We start from the raw sequence: 18,366 nt of genomic DNA on the forward strand, positions 1-18,366 counted from the left end.
TGCTATGGTGACTGAGGGCACCAAGGGGGAGCTCACTGGGGCCCTTAGGTTGAAAGTGTACATGCTAAGTGTACCTAAGTGGCTCTACTGTACTCTATTCTACTCTTCTATTCTGCTCTTCTTTTTTTAGATATTTAGATATACCTTAGTATACACTAGTATAGTTTTACCTTAGAACAGGAATATATTATAGAAGACATACCTTACTGAATTTTCATGCGCGAGCACACACACACACACGCACACACACACACACACGCACGCACGCACGCACACACACACACACACACACACACACACACACACACACACACACACACACACACACACACACACACACACACACACACACACACACACACACACACACAGTCAGCCTTTAAGACATGCCGGTTTAAAATGGTTTCCATCCTCAAAATAGTTTGTGCTGACACTCCCACACTCGGCCCAGGGATTAGTCTCTCCCCACAGTGTCACTTCTAACAGAAAAATGGTGTACTGTTTTGTTTGGGGCTGCAATCACCGAAGCAGTCGGTAAAAGTTCAGTTTTTCTGGTTCCCAGTGGAGAAGGGAAGATGACGCAAATGGGAGCGTGTCGCTAAGTGTTGTTTGAGCTCCGGGTCACAAACAAACCTCAACACATGCCCACTTTCCCACCGCATTGTCACTTTTTCTTTGCATTTTCACTTTGTTTGCCATGTAAGTTGCCCAAAAACTTAGAGAAAGTGCCATGTTCCTGCTGGGGACAGACGAGGGCTGTCCCTGGAAGTAGAATCGTATGTATGTATGTATGTATGTATGCATCGTATGTATGTATTTTACCCCTTTGGCACCCTCGAACAAGAATGCAGTGCCCAGTTCCTCTCCTCTTTCCTTCCTTCCTCAACAGTGATGACACTCACCTCCTCCACTGTGTGCGCTGAGGTGAGAGCGATGGTCGTTTCTCCATCAGAAAACTCTGTCAGGTTCTCAGACAGCAGTTGCTGCAAACCTACAACCAGTCAAAACACAAACACATACACAAGTATCTAGGAGTGGACTAAAAGTTACATAAAACACACACAAAGGAGATGAAACCTTTTCATAACAGACAAAAAAAAAAAAAAGAACACAGTACTATAGCCACTTTGTGCAGAGTTGTTTAGGATTGTGGTTGGCTTTTTAACAGAGAACAAGTGGAAAACACTGACATGAGTGAAGCCTCCCTGAGGGACGATTGTAAAGCTGCAAAACATATTTTACACTTGTCTCCTTCATTTTACACTTGTCTCCTTATATTGTGTATGTAGTGTATTGCAGCAATCTTGAATCGCATAACATAGCTCTTTTATCAGCAATCAACTTATAACACCTCAGTAGAGTGCAGAGCCACTGAACGGACTGCGCGCTAAAACAATCAGTTAACTGTATAATCAGTTATCTTAAATGGTTTATTTGCATTTTGTACGCATGTTTACATTTAGAGAGATCCTATTGATGGTAACAGACACTTTTAAATACATTTTTGCCTGTTCAGTGGCAACATCAAGCAGTTTACTCTGAGTGTTGTTAGCTTACTCCGTACAATAACAATAATGTTAGCAGTTAGCCTGTGATGTTGTTTGCATTCTGAATCAATATTGCACTGTTTGTCACAAATGAAACATTTAACTTTAAAATATTCAAAAAATGATCAAAGATTGAAAAATGTTGGCGTTCCACCTTACAGTAAATTAAGACATATTACAATGTGCACTTTGTATCTTGGTTCTATCATGGCACTGAGTCCATCGCTCCAGAGAGCTCATTAGCTCCTCCAGCTGTACTGACCCGTGGCCATATTTTATCCAGAAAGCTTCATTTTGCAGTCGCAGTGCCTCTGTTAACGCAAGTACACACATGATCCATGTTCTTACTGACAACAAACTATAACAGTTACTTATATGACTTTAATGTGCATGGGTAAAAGAGCCCCAGTGCAAATACGTACAACTCAGTGCATCACAGTACAATCATCCGCAAATAGGCGGATAAAACGCCGCTAAATCCGTCGAATAAAGCGGCGTTTTGACGCCGTAGCATCCGGCACACGTCAGGCAACGGGGGTTAATACCCAGTTCTATCCTTTACAATCGCAGGTTAAGACGCGCGTGAGAATGGCGGTGTTCTGCTGCCGCTGATAATGCCCTGTGTACTGCTGGTTAATACCCAAGTTTTTATCCAGGCAAATCCTGCGTTACTCCAGGATCATTTGCATATAGGCACCGCCCCCAGAGTATAATAGGCTGAAGCAGCAGGAATACATGCCTCTGTCACTGAAGGGGGAGGGAGATCATGCTCAGCCTTTTCTTCTCCTTCCTTTCCCCCTCCTTAACGTGTTACTCCATCTCCACCACAGGCCTCCCCTCTGCTTCTGAACCAGACCTTTCCTTCTTCTTTAAGTCCTTACCGCTGCCAACTTTCTTTTAGGAGGCATACAGGAGCTTCTCTGCAAAAATATCTGGAGCTGGCGCGAGTGAGAGGTCTGCATGCAGCGCGGTAGCATTTTTATACTGACCGCCGCCTATCGCCCGTTTGGAACGCCGTTTTAACTGGGAGGTGGCGTTTAGAACGGCGTACTGTCCGCAAGCGCCACCGTTTTGTCTGCCTCTGTCGCCAGTTAAAACGCTGTTGTGTAAGCCGATGTGGGCTCTATCTCCATTTTATACGCCGTTGATTAGGGATACAACGCCGGCTGCTGAATAACGGTGGTGTAGACTGCGGCACTACAGGAAGGGACAGGATGAAACGGCGATTAAAAAGTATCAAACGCCGTTGTTCGCCTTGTCTCTGTCGTCACGCGAATTCTCCAGCAGCGCTCCCGGAATTATTCGACATGTTGAATAATTTTTTTCGACGATTCCCGGTGAAGCCGGAACTAAGCCACGCCCCCTAGCGCCGGCGTTAACAACGGCGTTTGATCCCTAAGACGGCTTGGAGGAGCCAAAAACTCTTCCGGGACGCTTCCGGGAGCTCTTACCATTTATGTGTAAACGGGGCTTTAATAGTGTGATGTTATTTCGAACAGATGAGTCGGTACCAAAGCAGCATCCATGAAAGACTGATTGTTTGAAGAGTAAAGATAGGCAGCGGATCTCCACTTTGTCAAGAAAGTAACCCGAAATATTTAAAAACATTGTCCCTCAAAGAAAGACTGGAAGGGATTTGCGTATTTCTCCATCTACAATGCTTAATATCCTTAAGTGATAAGAGGAATTTCAGTGCGTAGGGGGTTAGCCTAAGTCCATGACTTCCAATACCTTAGACAGCACTGCATCAAGAACTGTCTGTTGTGCTGCCTTGGTGTTTGCTCTGCTCTCCCTCCCTTCTTGTTCCTCTAGGTGCTGCGTCACGTAGCTGACTCTGCACACCTGCCAGCAATCAACCTCAGCTGTAGTTAAACCCTGGTCCTACCTCTCCACAATCACCAGAAACGCAGTTTTGCCTGCATGATACCTGGCCTCATTTTGTCACTCTGAGTCCTTGCACTCCTGTCTACATCGCAGCCGCCTGGTTCTGGTTATGGTTCAGTCATCATTCACCATCTGGTTCGGGAACTCACTCCATCTACCTTCTGATCAAGTCAGCATCTCCTTGCTCCAGTGTCTTCTTCCTTGGAATTGTACATTTATCTATTCAGATTTGTTTGCACAATAAAATTGTTATTTTTCTTCTTCATTTTGACTCCCTCCATTTTGGGTCCTAACCCCCATTTCTGGTTTAATCACAACACTGTCATTAATCAATAGGTGATATAACCATATTGTCAGGGAATTTGGGAAGCCTTTGTAAAGTGCAACAACAGAAGTTACATTCATAAATGTCACTTAAAACATTACCGTGCAAGAAAGAAGCCTGATGTTAAACTTGTCAACATCTCTGTGCTTTATTTTTTACCACTGTTGTCGTGTGTTACCTGTGCTGCTCCGCAGCCTGTCCAGTGGATTTTTATTTTATTATTTTATTTTATTTTATTTTATTTTTTTATTTTTTTTTTAGCACTGTTGTCGTGCGTTACCTGTGCTGCTCCACAGCCTGTCCAGTGGATTTTTATTTTATTTTTTAGCACTGTTGTCGTGCGTTACCTGTGCTGCTCCACAGCCTGTCCAGTGGATTTTTATTTTATTTTTTACCACTGTTGTCGTGCGTTACCTGTGCTGCTCCACAGCCTGTCCAGTGGATTTTGATTTTTATTTTATTTTTTTGGGCGCTGTTGTCGTGCGTTACCTGTGCTGCTCCACAGCCTGTCCAGTGGATTTTTATTTAGCGCTGTTGTCGTGCGTTACCTGTGCTGCTCCACAGCCTGTCCAGTGGATTTTTATTTTATTTTTTACCACTGTTGTCGTGCGTTACCTGTGCTGCTCCACAGCCTGTCCAGTGGATTTTGATTTTTATTTTATTTTTTTGGGCGCTGTTGTCGTGCGTTACCTGTGCTGCTCCACAGCCTGTCTAGTGGATTTTTATTTTGTTTTAGCACTGTTGTCGTGCGTTGCCTGTGCTGCTCCACAGCCTGTCCAGTGGATTTTTATTTTTATTTTATTTTATTTTTTAGCACTGTTGTTGTGCGTTACCTGTGCTGCTCCACAGCCTGTCCAGTGGATTTTTATTTTGTTTTAGCACTGTTGTCGTGCGTTACCTGTGCTGCTCCACAGCCTGTCTAGTGGATTTTTATTTTGTTTTAGCACTGTTGTCGTGCGTTACCTGTGCTGCTCCACAGCCTGTCTAGTGGATTTTTATTTTGTTTTAGCACTGTTGTCGTGCCTTACCTGTGCTGCTCCACAGCCTGTCTAGTGGATTTTTATTTTGTTTTAGCACTGTTGTTGTGCGTTACCTGTGCTGCTCCACAGCCTGTCTAGTGGATTTCTATTTTGTTTTAGCACTGTTGTCGTGCGTTACCTGTGCTGCTCCACAGCCTGTCTAGTGGATTTTTATTTTGTTTTAGCACTGTTGTCGTGCGTTACCTGTGCTGCTCCACAGCCTGTCTAGTGGATTTTTATTTTGTTTTAGCACTGTTGTCGTGCGTTACCTGTGCTGCTCCACAGCCTGTCTAGTGGATTTTTATTTTGTTTTAGCACTGTTGTCGTGCGTTACCTGTGCTGCTCCACAGCCTGTCTAGTGGATTTTTATTTTGTTTTAGCACTGTTGTCGTGCGTTACCTGTGCTGCTCCACAGCCTGTCCAGTGGATTTTTATTTTTATTTTATTTTATTTTTTAGCACTGTTGTTGTGCGTTACCTGTGCTGCTCCACAGCCTGTCTAGTGGATTTTTATTTTGTTTTAGCACTGTTGTCGTGCGTTGCCTGTGCTGCTCCACAGCCTGTCCAGTGGATTTTTATTTTTATTTTATTTTATTTTTTAGCACTGTTGTTGTGCGTTACCTGTGCTGCTCCACAGCCTGTCCAGTGGATTTTTATTTTGTTTTAGCACTGTTGTCGTGCGTTACCTGTGCTGCTCCACAGCCTGTCTAGTGGATTTTTATTTTGTTTTAGCACTGTTGTCGTGCGTTACCTGTGCTGCTCCACAGCCTGTCTAGTGGATTTTTATTTTGTTTTAGCACTGTTGTCGTGCCTTACCTGTGCTGCTCCACAGCCTGTCTAGTGGATTTTTATTTTGTTTTAGCACTGTTGTTGTGCGTTACCTGTGCTGCTCCACAGCCTGTCTAGTGGATTTCTATTTTGTTTTAGCACTGTTGTCGTGCGTTACCTGTGCTGCTCCACAGCCTGTCTAGTGGATTTTTATTTTGTTTTAGCACTGTTGTCGTGCGTTGCCTGTGCTGCTCCACAGCCTGTCCAGTGGATTTTTATTTTTATTTTATTTTATTTTTTAGCACTGTTGTTGTGCGTTACCTGTGCTGCTCCACAGCCTGTCTAGTGGATTTTTATTTTGTTTTAGCACTGTTGTCGTGCGTTACCTGTGCTGCTCCACAGCCTGTCCAGTGGATTTTTATTTTTATTTTATTTTATTTTTTAGCTCTGTTGTTGTGCGTTACCTGTGGTGCTCCACAGCCTGTCTAGTGGATTTTTATTTTATTTTAGCACTGTTGTCGTGCGTTACCTGTGCTGCTCCACAGCCTGTCTAGTGGATTTTTATTTTGTTTTAGCACTGTTGTCGTGCGTTGCCTGTGCTGCTCCACAGCCTGTCCAGTGGATTTTTATTTTTATTTTATTTTATTTTTTAGCACTGTTGTTGTGCGTTACCTGTGCTGCTCCACAGCCTGTCTAGTGGATTTTTATTTTATTTTAGCACTGTTGTTGTGCGTTACCTGTGCTGCTCCACAGCCTGTCTAGTGTCGGATTCCCTGTTTGGGAATCCGCTAGCTTAGCGTAGCTACTAGCTCTTAGCCGTTTTAGCATGGTGGCTTCTCCTGTCTCTCCCGTACTTTTCTGCTCTGGGTGTGAAATGTTTAGTTATTCCTCGGCCTCTTTTAGCAGTAACGGTACATGTAATAAGTGCAGCTTATTCGTAGCTTTGGAGGCCAGGCTGGGCGAATTGGAGGCTCGGCTCCGCACCGTGGAAAATTCTACAGCTAGCCAGGCCCCTGTAGTCGGTGCGGACCAAGGTAGCTTAGCCGCCGTTAGTTCCCCCCTGGCAGACCCCGTGCAGTCAGGAAGGCAGGCTGACTGGGTGACTGTGAGGAGGAAGCGTAGCCCTAAACAGAAGCCCCGTGTACACCGTCAACCCGTTCACATCTCTAACCGTTTTTCCCCACTCGACGATACACTCGCCGAGGATCAAACTCTGGTTATTGGCGACTCTGTTTTGAGAAATGTGAAGTTAGCGACACCAGCAACCATTGTCAATTGTCTTCCGGGGGCCAGAGCAGGCAACATCGAAGGACATTTGAAATTGCTGGCTAAGGCTAAGCGTAAATTTGGTAAGATTGTAATTCACGTCGGCAGTAATGACACTCGGTTACGCCAATCGGAGGTCACTAAAATTAACATTGAATCGGTGTGTAACTTTGCAAAAACAATGTCGGACTCTGTTGTTTTCTCTGGGCCCCTCCCCAATCAGACCGGGAGTGACATGTTTAGCCGCATGTTCTCCTTGAATTGCTGGCTGTCTGAGTGGTATCCAAAAAATGAGGTGGGCTTCATTGATAATTGGCAAAGCTTCTGGGGAAAACCTGGTCTTGTTAGGAGAGACGGCATCCATCCCACTTTAGAGGGAGCAGCTCTCATTTCTAGAAATCTGGCCAATTTTTTGGGATCCTCCAAACTGTGACTGTCTAGCGTTGGGACCAGGAGGCAGAGCTGTGGTCTTATACACCTCTCTGCAGCTTCTCTCCCCCTGCCATCCCCCTATTACCCCATCCCCGTAGAGACGGTGCCTGCTCCCAGACCACCAATAACTAGCAAAAATCTATTTAAGCATAAAAATTCAAAAAGAAAAAATAATATAGCACCTTCAATTGCACCACAGACTAAAACAGTTAAATGTGGTCTATTAAACATTAGGTCTCTTTCTTCTAAGTCCCTGTTGGTAAATGATATAATAATTGATCAACGTATTGATTTATTCTGCCTAACAGAAACTTGGTTACAGCAGGATGAATATGTTAGTTTAAATGAGTCAACACCCCCGAGTCACACTAACTGTCAGAATGCTCGTAGCACTGGCCGGGGCGGAGGATTAGCAGCAATCTTCCATTCCAGCTTATTAATTAATCAAAAACCTAGACAGAGCTTTAATTCATTTGAAAGCTTGTCTCTTAGTCTTGTCCATCCAAATTGGAAGTCCCAAAAACCAGTTTTATTTGTTATTATCTATCGTCCACCTGGTCGTTACTGTGAGTTTCTCTGTGAATTTTCAGACCTTTTGTCTGACTTAGTGCTTAGCTCAGATAAGATAATTATAGTGGGCGATTTTAACATCCACACAGATGCTGAGAATGACAGCCTCAACACTGCATTTAATCTATTATTAGACTCTATCGGCTTTGCTCAAAAAGTAAATGAGTCCACCCACCACTTTAATCATATTTTAGATCTTGTTCTGACTTATGGTATGGAAATAGAAGACTTAACAGTATTCCCTGAAAACTCCCTTTTGTCTGATCATTTTTTAATAACATTTACATTTACCCTGATGGACTACCCTGCAGTGGGGAATAAGTTTCATTACACTAGAAGTCTTTCAGAAAGCGCTGTAACTAGGTTTAAGGATATGATTCCTTCTTTATGTTCTCTAATGTCATATACCAACACAGAGCAGAGTAGCTACCTAAACTCTGTAAGGGAGTTAGAGTATCTTGTCAATAGTTTTACATCCTCATTGAAGACAACTTTGGATGCTGTAGCTCCTCTGAAAAAAAGAGCTTTAAATCAGAAGTGTCTGACTCCGTGGTATAACTCACAAACTCGTAGCTTAAAGCAGATAACCCGTAAGTTGGAGAGGAAATGGCGTCTCACTAATTTAGAAGATCTTCACTTAGCCTGGAAAAAGAGTTTGTTGCTCTATAAGAAAGCCCTTCGTGAAGCTAGGACATCTTTCTACTCATCACTAATTGAAGAAAATAAGAACAACCCCAGGTTTCTTTTCAGCACTGTAGCCAGGCTGACAAAGAGTCAGAGCTCTATTGAGCTGAGTATTCCATTAACTTTAACTAGTAATGACTTCATGACTTTCTTTGCTAACAAAATTATGACTATTAGAGAAAAAATTACTCATAACCATCCCAAAGATGTATCGTTATCTTTGGCTGCTTTCAGTGATGCCGGTATTTGGTTAGACTCTTTCTCTCTGATTGTTCTGTCTGAGTTATTTTCATTAGTTACTTCATCCAAACCATCAACATGCTTATTAGACCCCATTCCTGCCAGGCTGCTCAAGGAAGTCCTACCATTATTTAATGCTTCAATCTTAAATATGATCAATCTATCTTTGTTAGTTGGTTATGTACCACAGGCCTTTAAGGTGGCAGTAATTAAACCATTACTTAAAAAGCCATCACTTGACCCAGCTATCTTAGCTAATTATAGGCCAATCTCCAACCTTCCTTTTCTCTCAAAGATTCTTGAGAGGGTAGTTGTAAAACAGCTAACTGATCACCTGCAGAGGAATGGTCTATTTGAAGAGTTTCAGTCAGGTTTTAGAATTCATCATAGTACAGAAACAGCATTAGTGAAGGTTACAAATGACCTTCTTATGGCTTCGGACAGTGGACTTATCTCTGTGCTTGTTCTGTTGGACCTCAGTGCTGCTTTTGATACTGTTGACCATAAAATTTTATTACAGAGATTAGAGCATGTCATAGGTATTAAAGGCATTGCGCTGCGGTGGTTTGAATCATATTTGTCTAATAGATTACAGTTTGTTCATGTAAATGGGGAATCTTCTTCACAGACTAAAGTTAATTATGGAGTTCCACAAGGTTCTGTGCTAGGACCAATTTTATTCACTTTATACATGCTTCCCTTGGGCAGTATTATTAGACGGTATTGCTTAAATTTTCATTGTTACGCAGATGATACCCAGCTTTATCTATCCATGAAGCCAGAGGATACGCACCAATTAGCTAAACTGCAGGATTGTCTTACAGACATAAAGACATGGATGACCTCTAATTTCCTGCTTTTAAACTCAGATAAAACTGAAGTTATTGTACTTGGCCCCACAAATCTTAGAAGCATGGTGTCTAACCAGATCGTTACTCTGGATGGCATTTCCCTGATCTCTAGTAATACTGTGAGAAATCTTGGAGTTATTTTTGATCAGGATATGTCATTCAAAGCGCATATTAAACAAATATGTAGGACTGCCTTTTTGCATTTACGCAATATCTCTAAAATCAGAAAGGTCTTGTCTCAGAGTGATGCTGAAAAACTAATTCATGCATTTGTTTCCTCTAGGCTGGACTATTGTAATTCATTATTATCAGGTTGTCCTAAAAGTTCCCTAAAAAGCCTTCAGTTGGTTCAGAATGCTGCAGCTAGAGTACTGACGGGGACTAGCAGGAGAGAGCATATCTCACCCGTGTTGGCCTCCCTTCATTGGCTTCCTGTTAATGCTAGAATAGAATTTAAAATTCTTCTTCTTACTTATAAGGTTTTGAATAATCAGGTCCCATCTTATCTTAGGGACCTCGTAGTACCATATTACCCCATTAGAGCGCTTCGCTCTCAGACTGCGGGCTTACTTGTAGTTCCTAGGGTTTGTAAGAGTAGAATGGGAGGCAGAGCCTTCAGCTTTCAGGCTCCTCTCCTGTGGAACCAGCTCCCAATTCAGATCAGGGAGACAGATACCCTCTCTACTTTTAAGATTAGGCTTAAAACTTTCCTTTTCGCTAAGGCTTATAGTTAGGGCTGGATCGGGTGACCCTGGACCATCCCTTGGTTATGTTGCTTTAGACGTAGACTGTGTTTCATAATTATTGTGTGGCCTTGCCTTGCGGTGTGGAGCGCCTTGGGGCAACTGTTTGTTGTGATTTGGCGCTATACAAGAAAAAAGTTGATTGATTGATTGATATGGATACTGGGCTGGCCTGCCTGCAGTCCTGACCTGCCCCAATAAAGAATGTGCGAATAATTTTGAAATGAAAACTGCAACAATGAAGAGCTCATAATGTTGTGCACTTTAAGGGCCCATTCACACATAACACGATTTAAGCCGACTAGAGCACGAAGGAGGAATTGCATGCCATTCGTGAAAAACTGAAGCTGCCTCCAGCGCCTCGTACACATGTCACTACAACTATTCGCGCACACCAGCAGCTGAAAGACAGAGTGTGCCCTCTGAGAGCCCTTTCAATCTCTCTCACGACAGGTGTCAGCCAAATTCCAGGTGACACACATGAACATCTAACACCACTCGCTTAGCACTTACAAAATGTGTGGCCATTCACGCTGTTAGCACGAAAACAGTGAGCAGACAATCACTTTTGAACTGGCTGTGGAATTTATCTAAGTGTCCCCACGACTGTGGCGTTGCAAAAAGCAACACACATGTGGTGCATGTGTCTCACACGTGTGCGCGTGTCATGTCCCCCCCCCCCCCCCCTCCTGAAACACATGTGGAGCATATGTGCAAATCGGGGGCCACACTTGCATAAAATGCTGGTATGTATGCACTAACATGATCACATGCAGGGCCGGACAGTCAAGTCAGAGCGCACACAGCATGGGGAGGTGCCTCCCAGCTGCTGACCAGCGACACAAATGACGGCTCAGTGCACAGGATGTGTCACAGTACAAACACAGAGACCACAGCCATACATACACAATTACATAACAAATAAGTAAAAATTTATGATCACATAACAGAAAGTGACACGTTGGTGTGTGCGCTGAACTAACAGGGGGCATGTCCGCTGACAGCTGCAGCTGTTGAGATCTCTGGTTCTGGATGTCCCAGCTGGGGAATACGTACCGTGTTTGGACAAACATGACCTAACAACTGTCCACTGTGATGTGCGTGTGTCTGCTTGCTGTTCTCACATGGACATACACAAAAACATATATCGCTTGCTGTTGCGATGGGCTGTAGCGAGTGCACGGCACGCACATTGACACATCGGTGAAACCGATGGTCAGATCATAACACGCAGCGGGCAATCTGAATATCACATCACCCATATATATATTCTTATACCCTTATATATATTCTTATACCCATATATATATTTTTATATTCGCTGCAAAATGTGCAGCGAATATAAAAATTTTATCCCCCAAAAAACTTGTGTAAATTATTAATCACAATTCAAGTTATACTTGGCCTATTAACAAAATTGAAAAAGTGTCCAGAGGGACTTCTGAGTCACGAATGGAGTAGACGCTCATCGCTCGCTCTCCCGCAACTTTTCGATGTAAATTAATATTTAACAAGGACTGTGTTTTCACATAGTGGTGTTTGCTTTTACTGCCAATCTACTACTGCCCGAAGTCTGAATGGCATCGAAGTCAGCCAGGAAAGATGGGAAAAAAGACGAGGAGTCGGCAGGTGCTAACATGGCGGCCCTGGCTAAGCTGCTGGAGGAGCATAAAGCAGCCCTCTCCGCTCAGTTTAAAATCAATCAATCAATCAATCAATCAATCAATCAATCAATCAACTTTTTTCTTATATAGCGCCAAATCACAACAAACAGTTGCCCCAAATGGCCATGATCTCCCTTGAAACTAAGATAGACTGTGTTCAAACAACCATCTCCGACCATACAATAACCTTTTTCATGGTTATTGTATGGCCTTGCCTTGCAATATGGAGCGCCTTGGGGCAACTGTTTGTTGTGATTTGGCGCTATATAAGAAAAAAGTTGATTGATTGATTGACCACGGACAGAGACTGACTTCCCTGGAAGCCGACGCGTACCAAGTTAGTGACAAGTTGGAGGAGATGGAAGCTAAACTCGGTGCTCTGGAGCAGGGCTACAACAAGGTAAAGGCTAAGGCTATCGACCTCGAATCCCGCAGTTGACGCAACAACATACGGATAGCGGGAGTGCCTGAGTCTGCAGAGGGCATGCAGCCCACTGCCTTCTTTTCAAAGCTCCTGCTCGAAATCCTTGGCGAAGGGATTCTGAGCTCACCCCCGGAGTTAGACCGAGCCCACAGAGCATCGACTGCCAAGCGCTCCAGGGACAAACCACTGCTGGTGATTGCACGAGTTCATAACTACAGGCTTAAAGAACTGATCGTCCAAGAGGCTCGCAAAAGGAGAGGGAAGCTGTTCTACCAGGGGAAACCGGTGGCAATTTTTGAGAACTACTGTACTGAAATTATGGAGCAGCGCACAGCATACCGTGAGGTGATGTCGGCACTTTACCAGCGGGGTTTCAAGCCATCGCTGCTGTACCCAGCCAAACTGAGAATTACAACCAAAGACGGTGGGAGGAAACGTCTCGCCTCTGTGAAGGATGCTGAGGACTTTCTGGCGTCACAGCGCTGAATCTACAGTGATGTACGGTAACTGTGTGACACCCGTCCGACACAACATTTTATGCTGATGCTCTGACCCAGAGCCAGTGTGATTCGACAGCTGATTGTGGCGCCACCGCGCAGCATACCGGACGGCACACGTGGTTTCCAGCTGGGTGCTTTCATTGCCGTTATCCCCCCTTTTTTTAAAACTCTAATTAAGGGTCTTCATCTCGGTAGCACCAGCCTACTTAACCCCAAGGACTGGTCATATCACGTGGCTTCCAGCTAGGTGCTCTCATCGCCCCCCCCCCCCCCCACTTTTTTTTTACACAAAACTTGGTGTCCGAATTTTGGCAGCGCTCGCCTACTCTGTATCAAAACTGAACGTCACGTGGCTTCCAGCTGAGTGCTCCCACCGCCCCCCTCCCTTTTCTTTTTTTTTTTTAACTCCAATTAAGTGTCTAATTAAGTGTCATTATCTCAGTAGCACTAGCCTACTCAACTCAACACCAAGGACTGGTCATATCACGTGGCTTTTAGTTAGGTGCTCTCATCGCTCCTCCCTTGTTTTTTTGTTTTTTTTCTTCTTCTTCTTTAAGTGCCTCTTTTGTAGTAGCACTTGTTCTTTACACCAAGAACAATGTTTCTGTTTATCTTGGTCTGATTTATGACACCTCACCATGCCTATTCGGCTGGCAACTGAGTTCTGGACTTCTCTGTTTACAAGCCATTGGACAATGCTTGCGGGGCAAGTTGCGCCAGAGGTGACATACGGTTTACAGCCCCAGCGGTTATCACTGTTAATTATTATTACCATTCTCTTCAACATGTTAAATACTGATTAACTTTCGATCCAGGGAGAAGGAGTAGGTACACAGGGAAGTATATGTATGTCTAGGGATGTACTGTTTGAACCAATTCACGTCATGGCTGACAGAGATGGCAGGTTTTTAATTGTCTCTGGGAAACTTTTTGATACCAGTGTTGTCCTAGTTAACATTTATGCTCCAAATGCGGATGATGTTACCTTCTTTGAAAAAATGTTTTCTAAGCTTCCCGAGTTGGACTCGTGCTATCTAATCATGGGCAGGGACTTCAATTGCTGGCTTGATCCAGTACTAGATCGCTCTTCCTCCAAGCCAACTACGAGGACTAAGTCAGCCTCATACATACAATCATTTCTGTTAGAGGGTGGAATCTCCGACGTTTGGCGCCATCTTCATCATGATGATAGGGCATATTCCTTCTTATCCCCCATGCACAACACATTCACCAGGATAGATCATTTTTTTGTGGATGACAAAATTGTTCCCCAAGTCAGCTCATGTGACTATCAGAGTATAGTTATCTCCGACCATGCTCCTTTGACAATGTCAGTGAATTTCCCCAGGATCCCAAACCCCTCAAGACATTGGCGATTTAATTCTACACTACTCCCAGATGATAGCTTTATCAAGTTTATAGAGGAATATATTTCTCTATTTCTTGAAACTAACAATACTCCTGACGTATCTGCACTCTCAGTCTGGGAAGCACTCATAGCCTATTTGAGAGGCCAAATTATCTCATTTACAGCAAACTTGAAAAGAAAATCCCAGAAAGAACAATCGGACCTCCTATCTGAAATCCTTAACACTGACAAGGAATACGCGAAACACCAAACTCCTGAGCTTTACAATAAAAAGATTGAACTCAAAACCAGATTTGACCTCTTGACAACCTACCAAACACAAAACATTCTCCTGAAAAATAATTGCACATTGTATGAACACGGGGAGAAATTGGGGAAATTACTTGCTAACTTGCTAAGGGGACGCAGAGCCAAACAACACATATCGGCCATCCGCTCTGAAAATGGGGAAATTACTTCCAACCCCAGTGAGATCAACACTACGTTCAGAAATTTTTATTCCAGTCTATATTCCTCTGAATTTGATGGAGATGAGATTAGTATTAGCACTTTTCTCAACTCACTGCCTATTCCCTCTGTTCCTGTACACCTCATTGAGAAGCTAGAGGCTCCTATATCCCAAGCAGAAATAACCCAAGCCATCTCTTTGATGCAGTCTGGGAAGACACCGGAACCTGACGGTTTTCCCACTGAATTTTTTAAACAGTTTTCCAAACCCCTTTCATCGCAATTTGCAACGGTCCTACATGAATCACACCAACGTGGCTCACTTCCACCATCACTAGCTGAGGCTTTCATATCATTTATTGCAAAGAAAGGAAAAGACACGGCTGACTGTGCCTCCTATCCTCCTATTTCACTCCTTAATACGGATGCCAAAATTCTAGCGAAAGTCCTGGCTCTCAGATTAAAAGAGGCCCTCCCTCATATAATATCAGGCGTCTTCTTGATGTGCTATATACGCCCTCCCGAGACAAAACTCTGGAATGCATTGTTTCTATTGATGCGGAGAAAGCAATCGATCGTGTCAAGTGGAAATATCTGTTTTCAGCATTACGCAAATTTGGCTTCAGTCCCATGTTTGTAGGCTGGATTAAGTTGCTCTATGCCGCCACTACTGCAACTGTACGGACGAATGGCATAACATCCCTACCGTTCGCACTAGGCCACGGAACACGACAGGGTTGTCTGTTGAGCCCGATCCTATTTGATTTAGCAATAGAGCCACTTGCAGTCGCACTCAGAAACAGCATTAACATCCCAGGCATCTATAGGGGTGGCGTGGAGCATAAAGTTTCTCTTTACGCTGACGATCTCTTGCTGTATATCTCTAACCCAACTAATTCTCTGGCCGCGGCGTTGTCTCTTTTTGAAGAATTTGGATGTATGTCCGGCTACAAAATTAACATCCACAAGACAAAGCTTTTTCCAATAAATGACGAGGCCCTGGCTGCTGATTACAGTAGCACCCCTCTTAAAATTGAGAAACGGCAGTTTACCTATTTAGGATTAGAGATCACCCGTAAATTTAAGGACCTATTCCGCGAAAATTTCATAACTCTCCACAATCAGGTGAGAACGTCTCTACAACAATGGTCACCCCTTTCATTGACACTAGCCGGTCGTATAAATTCCGTAAAAATGAACATACTGCCTAAGTTTATGTACTTATTCCAATCTCTACCTATATTTGTTCCCAAATCCTTTTTTACTTTGTTGGATTTGACTATTTCTTCATACATCTGGCAGAATAAGAAACCCAGAGTAAGCAAAGTTGTGCTCCAACGTTTGAAGATCGACGGCGGCATGGGACTACCTAATATGCGCTCCTACTATTGGGCAGCAAATATTCGTTCTCTCGCCTTTTGGTATAAATACAATCTTCAATCGGATGGCCCGGAATGGTTAACAGTTGAGCTGAACTCAGTCCAAAACATGTCACTCTCTCTGTTGCTTGGTGCCCCACTTAATTATCCAGTACCCAAACAAATAAAAAATCCAGTAGTACGCTCTACTCTGAAGGTGTGGACTCAGTTTAGGAGGGAATTCAGTCTTGCCGAAATTTCCATGCTCAGTCCTGTTGCATCCAATCCCCTTTTTACCCCATCTCAGTGTGATACCTCCTCCACGGACTGGCATAAAAAGGGCATCATTTCACTCTCACATCTATTCAAGGGCAGCAATTTTTCTTCTTTTGATGAACTCTCTGAGAAATTCCACTTGCCCAAAATGCACTTTTTTCGTTATTTACAGGTCAGAGATTTTATGCGATGTACCTTATCATGCTTTCCCAATAAACCGGGTGCTAATCCAATTGACACATTTCTCTCCTTTAATCCAACCTTGAAGGGCGCACTCTCTAAACTGTAACGGAACATTATCGCACTCTCGCATTTGACACTAGACAGGACCAGAAAGGCATGGGAACAGGACCTAGGATGCTCGATATCTGCCGACTGCTGGGACTTGATCCTAAACTCGATTCATAAATCGACACTGTGTGCAAGACACTGCCTAATGCAATTCAAAGTGGTTCATAGAGCTCACAGATCAAAGGCTGAATTAGCTAGCATATATCCCGACGTTATCCCCACCTGTGTCAAATGTAAATTAGGCGATGCCACCCTCTTCCACATGTATTGGTTATGCCCCCACTTACAAATCTTTTGGAGTGAGATTTTTCACAGTCTTTCAAATATCCTGAAGCGTGAACTCTATCCAAATCCTATGATGGCCTTATTTGGTACCTTTGGGCCTGACGACCCCCGACTGACTTCTGCGGAGCACCACATGGTCTCCTTCTCCCTCCTGTTGGCCAGGCGGGCCATTCTGTTCAGGTGGAAGGAGGCGACCTCGCCCACACACACTCAATGGCTGAGGGACATTATGCGCTGTCTTGCTCTAGAAAAGATGTGTTTCTCATTGAAAGGCACTGAGGGCAAATTTTATAAGACTTGGGGATCCTTTCTGACCTACTTTCACGACTCGCACGTGTTGTAAAATATGACTGTGGAATAGGCCCCTGACATTTGAGTAACGACAAGCCTGCTGACTACTGTGGTTGCCTTAGCTGTGTTTCTTTGGGGGGGGCAGGTTCAACATTCTACCTCTATCTTGATATGATCAAGAGGAGTCGTTATACGCTCCTACACAGGTGTAAGCATAATATATGGGAGGGTAGATCATTTAACTGTACTTTCCATACTGGTACCTGCCTAATACCGGGATGATATGTTCTGTTGTTATTATTGTTATTATATTTGTAATATACAGTTCCAAGGTGCAACTGCTGCTTTTTTTTATGTGTGTATGTACATATATATGTTGTGAAAGTGTCGTGACACGGACCCACAACAGGGGGCGTTAATGAACGGACAATAGATAAGCCAAAAAGTAACAATTTAATGTTGTGAACCCGGCAGCTAACGAGTCCCGGATGTAGGTCTCCATTGATTCGTGTTCCGGACGTGAGAGGTTGTACAGCCTGCTGGACGGGTACTCAGCGCCCGGTATCAAATCAATGGCACAATCGTACGGACGGTGCGGGGGCAGCGTGAGTGCCAGATCCTTGCTGAAGACGTCAGCAAGGTCGTGGTACTCGGCTGGCACCGCCGCCAGATTGGGGGGGACTAAAACCTCCTCCTTAGCTGTCACACCGGGTGGAACCGAGGATCCTAAACACTCCCGGTGGCAGGTTTCGCTCCACTGAACCACAACCCCAGACGGCCAATCAATCCGGGGATTGTGTTTTAACACCCATGGAAAACCCAATATCACTCGGGAGGTAGAAGGTGTTACATAAAACACAATCTCCTCCCTGTGATTCCCAGACACCACCAATGTCACTGGCTGAGTCTGGTGTGTGATTAGTAGAAGAAGGGTGCCATCTAGTGCCCGCACCGACAATGGTGACGGTAAGGCCACTAGAGGGAGCCCAACCTCCTTTGCCCATCTGCTATCCAGCAGATTTCCCTCCGACCCCGTGTCCACCAGTGCTGGGGCGTGAAGGGTTAAATCCTCACTCAGGATCGTGACTGGGATTCGTGCAGATTTACGGGGTCTCCCCGCGTGGGTATTGTGA

At 44.1% G+C, this 18,366-nt stretch overlaps 1 long non-coding RNA gene across 1 annotated transcript in view; it reads right to left on the reverse strand.

The window, feature by feature from the left end:
- Nucleotides 1–888: 888 nt before the first annotated feature.
- LOC117510612 overlaps nt 889–18,366 on the reverse strand; it is a 54,291-nt gene continuing 36,813 nt past the window's right edge. Inside the window, exon 3 of the long non-coding RNA XR_004560762.1 lies at nt 889–983. This is a non-coding gene — a long non-coding RNA (uncharacterized LOC117510612). The remainder of the gene's footprint in view (nt 984–18,366) is intronic.

The sequence above is a fragment of the Thalassophryne amazonica genome, chromosome 5 (genome assembly GCF_902500255.1).
Source record: "Thalassophryne amazonica chromosome 5, fThaAma1.1, whole genome shotgun sequence".
In the NCBI taxonomy this organism is placed as follows: Eukaryota; Metazoa; Chordata; class Actinopteri; order Batrachoidiformes; family Batrachoididae; genus Thalassophryne; species Thalassophryne amazonica.